Below are 6,000 nucleotides of genomic sequence, written 5' to 3' on the forward strand. Positions count from 1 at the left end.
AGTATACTATATTAAGACTTCAGAGACTGGTGAGATTCTATGTGAAAACAACTTCACTTCAGAAGTTCTTTGCCATAGCAGGAGGATTGGAGTCTTTGGGAGATTCCCTCGTGTTTCCATTTGTTAAGGGTCATTTTTACATTGATGAACTTTAAACAGACTTCAGCTGTTGCTGCTGCCACTGTGCCCTTTGCGTCTGTTTATGCTAATATAACCCACAAACCTTCTGCGTGTGGTGTTCTGTCCCATCTAGTGGCACTGAGGCCACTGAGAGAATGAGTCTGCTCTACAGCCTTAGCTAACTGCCAGTTGGCTTTTAGCTCATGCACTAAGCTTCAAAGGTTCCTGGTTCAATCCCGCCCTCCAACAGGTCGTCGACTTTACACTAATAACAGCCAGCAATCACCCCTCCCCTGTGGAGGGTATTGGATGGATAGTATTTGAAGCAGGAAAATAGGACAGGGAGAGGCTGTCAACATACATGAGAGAGGAGAAGTGACAGTTAAAACACTCACGAACGCAGTGCACCAATCACACTATTCCTGGTCACTGACCCCTATTAGAGCCCATATTTGTTCCATAAATGGATGACACTCCTTGTGTGCTAGTCACTAAAAGGTGACATTTACGTGTGCGCACAAATGAAAAAGTGAGTGCATTACACTGAGTACATGACTACTACGATGCTGTATAAGCGCAGCAGCAGCCTTTCTGAGAGGGTGCCAGGGCTACACTGAACAGCCTGGCAGCCACACCAGGGAACAAGGGGACACTTGTAAAAGTGCACATAGTTGTTCATTGGCTGCACAGTCAGTCATTAAGGAGATTAGGAGATAAGAGAAAATGTGAATGTTCTAATCTTTATTTTTTTTTTTTAATTACAGGCACAGAAAGTAGCAGTTGCTTTTGGTTCTTGAAATTTTCAGCAAATGAAATGATTTAGTACTGGGAGGATGCCCTCGTGTGCTAAATTTTACATTAGGCTTTTGACTCAAAGATCATAAAATCACTCTTTCCAATGTTTCATTATAATTCTTCATATTAATTCAGATACATTGATTTTACTAGTTACAGTGATGATAGCAGCACAATAATATTTCCTAAAATTAGAAACCAATTGTGACTGGGTATCTGGATGGGCCACACGGAGAATGCCACTTTCAGGGCAGGTTGCAAGAAATAGGGCAGAAAATCCCCAAAAGTATTGGTTTGTTCTATAATTAGATTCAACGAGCCAGTAACAAAAGAGCTTCTGTAGCACCCCACTGATTAATAAGAAGCCAAACACAGTCCCCGTTAGGCATTCCAGCCCTTGCTCCCTTCTAGACAATCAAGTCTAATATAGTGAGAGGTTACTGAAAACCCTATTCTCCATACTTAAAGTTCTACCATCCCAAAGGATCGGACACTTACCCTCAGGTCAATATGAATCTCAGATCTTTCCCATATACATGTGTACAGCCAATCCTTAATAACTAAATCTAAGATGTATTAAGAAAAGAAGGAATCATACATACAAGTGATTTTCAGTGTTCATAGATCAGGATCAGAGCAGTGATGGTATATCTCAGTGGTTCTCAAACTTTTGTACTGGTGACCCCTTTCACATAGCAAGCCTCTCATCAGTTAAAAACACGTTTTTATATATTTAACACCATTATAAGTGCTGGAGGCAAAGTGGGGTTTGAGGTGGAGGCTGACAGCTCATGACCCCCCATGTAATGACCTTGCGACCCCCTGAGGAGTCCCTATCCCCAGTTGGAGAACCCCTGGTATATCTGCTGGTTTGGAAAAGTCTCTCTGGAATCAGTTCAAAGGGTTATAGTCCAATAGGCAGTTCAGGTGTAGAGCCTGTTAGAGTTTTCCAGGAGAATTCCAGGGTAATCGAAGTAACTACCTGGAGATCTCTGTCCTGTGGTTTAGACCTTCCCTCTTACAGTTTAAGCAGATCTGTGATAAAAGGATCAGGCCTGGGGTTTCTCTTTTGTAGCTCTCTGTGAGGCTAACTAGCATCCTCACAGAAATCATCACAGCAGGGCTTTCCTCTAAGAAAGAATAGGCAATGAAGATAGAGGATTACCTTCAAAGCAAAAGGTCCATAATCTATTTCCTATGCATATACAGGTAAACTAGTTACACTTATTTACATAAGGCAATTAACCAGTCCTCCATTATAACAAGAGACAGTTAAGATAATGTAGGTAATATTATTAGTTTCCCACAGAATCTCACATTTTTCATCTTAAGGTTAACTGAACACAGACACATACATAATATAAGGCAATTAAGACATGAAAAGGAATTAGCATCTAAAAGCTAATTAGTTTACATTAGTAAACATCTAACAAGTTACAATGGATTTTTCACCTTCAGTCCTTTTGGTATGATGTCCATCCGTTTACATTTGGAAAGGAAGATGATATCTATCTGTACTTGTGCAAGTTTGTTCATGAGGTTGATAGATTTCCATTCCATACGGCTAAATGCAGTGCCTTGCATGGTGTCAAGTGTCAGAGGGGTAGCCGTGTTAGTCAGTTAGATCAGGATTAAACAAAGACTGTGAATGGCTAGCCAATTACAAAAGCAGTTTCTCCTCCCTGGGTGTTCACACCTCAACTGCTAGAAGAGGACCTCACCCTCCCTGATTGAACTAACCTTGTTATCTCCAGACTGATTCTTGCCTGCATAGTTATACCTGCCTGTGGAAATTTCCATTACATGCGTCTGATGAAGTGGACATTCACCCACAAAAGCTTATGCTCCAATACATCTGTTAGGCCTTGGCTACACTCGGGAATTCACAGCGCTGCCGCTGTGGACCAATGGTCCATCTAGCCCAGTATCCTGTCTCTGACCATGGTTGGTACTCAATGCTTCAGAGGAAATGAACAGAACAGGACAATTATTGAGTGATCCATCTATCGTCCAGTCCCAGCTTCTAGCGGTCAGAGTTTAGCAATACCCAGAGCATGGGGTTGCGTCCATGACCATATTAACTAATGGGTCATGGACCTATCCTCCAGGAACTGAATGTACTCCACCTCTCCAAGGGGAGTAGCTTGCAGCGATGCAGGCTCTGATTACACTGGCGCTTTACAGCGCTGCACTCGCTGCGCTCGGGGGGGGGGGAGGGGGCGTTTTCACACCCCTGAGCGCAACAAGTTGCAGCGCTGTACACCGCCAGTGTAGCCAAGGCCTTAGTCTTTAAGGTGCGACAGGACTCTTTGTTGCTTTTTACAGATCCAGACTAACACGGTTACCCCTCTGATACTTAACAAGATACAGGTAAACACAGAAAAATACACTTAGCAACTATTGTTTGAGTCTTATCAATACAAAGTGAATGAGTTGGGCGTTGCTAGCCTAATTAACATTTCTTTGATACCATTCATAAGTGGATTGTCTTGATTACAATTGCAGTGCCTCTTGTTAAATTGTTATGGGTTATACGCTGGTCAGCTGGTCTGCCAGTTTCACACCAATAAACCAATTCATCCACCAGATTACCTCCTGATGGTAACAATTTCCAGACTCAGCTAAATTTTTCCAAATTAAGAAAAGTCATTTTTAAAAAGTTCCAAAGAGATGATGATCATTAAAATATTTGTGAATTTATACATAGGTTATAAGGGACCATTGTGATTATCTAGTTTGACTTCCTGTTTAACATAGGCCATGGGGCTTCTCTGAATTAATTCCTGTTTTAACTACAGTATGTCTTATAAAAAAAAATCCAATCTTGATTTAAATATTTGCAGTGATGGAGATGGAGATTCCTTGGTAAATTGTTCCAATGGTTAATTACCCTCAGTGTTAAAAATGTATGCCGTATTTCTAACCTGAATTTGTCTAGTGTGAGCTTTCAGTCACTGGAGCTTGTTATACTTCTGTCTGCTAGACTGCAGAGCCCTCCGAACAAATTTCTGTTCCCCATCTAGGTATATTGACTATGATCAAGTTCCCATTAATCTTCTCTTTGATAAACTAAATAGATTGAGCTCCTTGAGACTATCACTATAAGGCACGATTTCTAATTCACTGATCATTCTTATGAACATAAGAATGGCCATACTGGGTCAGACCAATGGTCCATCTAGCCCAGTATCCTGTCTCTGACCATGGTTGGTACTCAATGCTTCAGAGGAAATGAACAGAACAGGACAATTATTGAGTGATCCATCTATCGTCCAGTCCCAACTTCTAGCGGTCAGAGTTTAGCAATACCCAGAGCATGGGGTTGCGTCCGTGACCATATTAGCTAATGGGTCATGGACCTATTCTCCAGGAACTTATCTAATTTTTTTATTGAACCCTGTTATACTTTTGGCCTTCATAACATCCCATGCCAACGAGTTCCACAGGTTGACTGTGCATTGTGCGAAGAAGTACTTTCTTTTGTTTCTTTTAATCCTGCTGCCTATTAATTTCATCGGGTGACCCCTAGTTCTTGTGCTATGTGATGGGGTAAATAACATTTTCCCTTTTCACTTTCTACATACCATTCATGATTTTATAGATCTAATCTATCCTCCCCCCCCCCCCCTTAGTCATCTCTTTTCTAAACTGCAAAGTCCCAGTGCTTTTAATCTCTCCTCTTATGGAAGCTGCTCCATATTCCTAGTCATTTTTTGTTGCCCTTCTCTGCAACTTTTCCAATTCTATATATATATCTTTTTTGAGATGAGGTGACCAGAACTCCATGCCATATCCATAGGTGTGGCCATACCATGGATTTATATAGTGGCATTATGATATTTTCTGTTTTATTATCTGTCCCTTTCCTAATGTTCCTAATATTTTGTTAGCTTTTTTGACTGAAGCACCAAACCTGCCAGAAGAGCCACAAGAGTGATCCAGTGGATATAGTGTACTTGGAGTTTCAGAAAGCCTTTGACAAGGTCCCTCACCAATGGGTCTTAAGTAGACTAAGCGGTCATGGAATAAGAGGGACGGTCCTCTCATGGATCAATAACTGGTTAAAAGAAAGGAAACAAAGGATAGTAATAGATGGTCAGTTCTCACAGTGGAGAGAGGTAAATAGCAGGGTCTCCCAGGGATCTGTACTGGCACTAGTGCTGTTCAACATATTGATAAATGATTTGGAGAAAGGGGTAAACAGTGAGGAGACAAAGTTTGCAGATACAAAATTACTTGATAGTTAAGTCCAACTCTGACTGCAAAAAGTTACAAACAGATCACACTTGACTGGGTGACAAAATGGCAGATGAAATTCAGTGTTGGCAAATGTAAAGTAATGCACATTGGAAAAAATAATGCCAAGTATGCATACGAATGATGAGGTCTGAATTGATGTTGGAGTCATTGTTGATAGTTCCCTGAAAACATCCACTCGGTGTGCAGCAGCAGTCAAAAAAGCTAACAAAATATTAGGAACCATTAGGAAAGGGATAGATAATAAAACAGAAAATATCATAATGCCACTATATAAATCCATGGCAAATCCATCCCCTCTTTCCACACAACCTATGTAGAAAAGAAAGTAGTCTGGTAGCCACCATCTTAAGTGACACCAGGGTTTTGAGGTTTGTAATAGACTCTCACCTCTGTCTGAGTTCCAGTCTGCTCTGCTGCAGACTTCGGTGCAATTTGGGGCAAGTCCCTCACTCTTCTATGCTTCAGTTTCCCATCCCATCTGGACAAACGTGGATTATTCTTCCTTGTTCCGACTTTGTGTGTTTTGTCTATTTAGATTGAAATGTGAGGGCCACCATGTTGACAAGCACACTTTGGATTGAACTTGGGACCTCCATAGCTAAAATTATGGGCTGCTACGTCATGAGGGGGAAAGCAATGCTCTCTAGCTAGGACTGTAATGGACTCTCAAACTTTGTGGCTTCGACACAGAGGAGTATCTGTAACACACACACACACACACACACACACACACACACACACACACACACACACACACACACACACACACACACACACACACACACACACACACACACACACACACACACACAAACACAAATAAAC

General features: G+C 41.4%; 1 protein-coding gene across 2 annotated transcripts in view; it reads left to right on the forward strand.

Annotated features, from left to right (window-relative positions):
• Window positions 1–6,000, forward strand: part of FBXL7 (F-box and leucine rich repeat protein 7) — a 357,295-nt gene that overhangs the window by 280,182 nt on the left and 71,113 nt on the right. The gene's annotated exons all lie outside the window — the stretch shown is intronic.

The sequence above is a fragment of the Trachemys scripta genome, chromosome 2 (genome assembly GCF_013100865.1).
Source record: "Trachemys scripta elegans isolate TJP31775 chromosome 2, CAS_Tse_1.0, whole genome shotgun sequence".
In the NCBI taxonomy this organism is placed as follows: Eukaryota; Metazoa; Chordata; order Testudines; family Emydidae; genus Trachemys; species Trachemys scripta.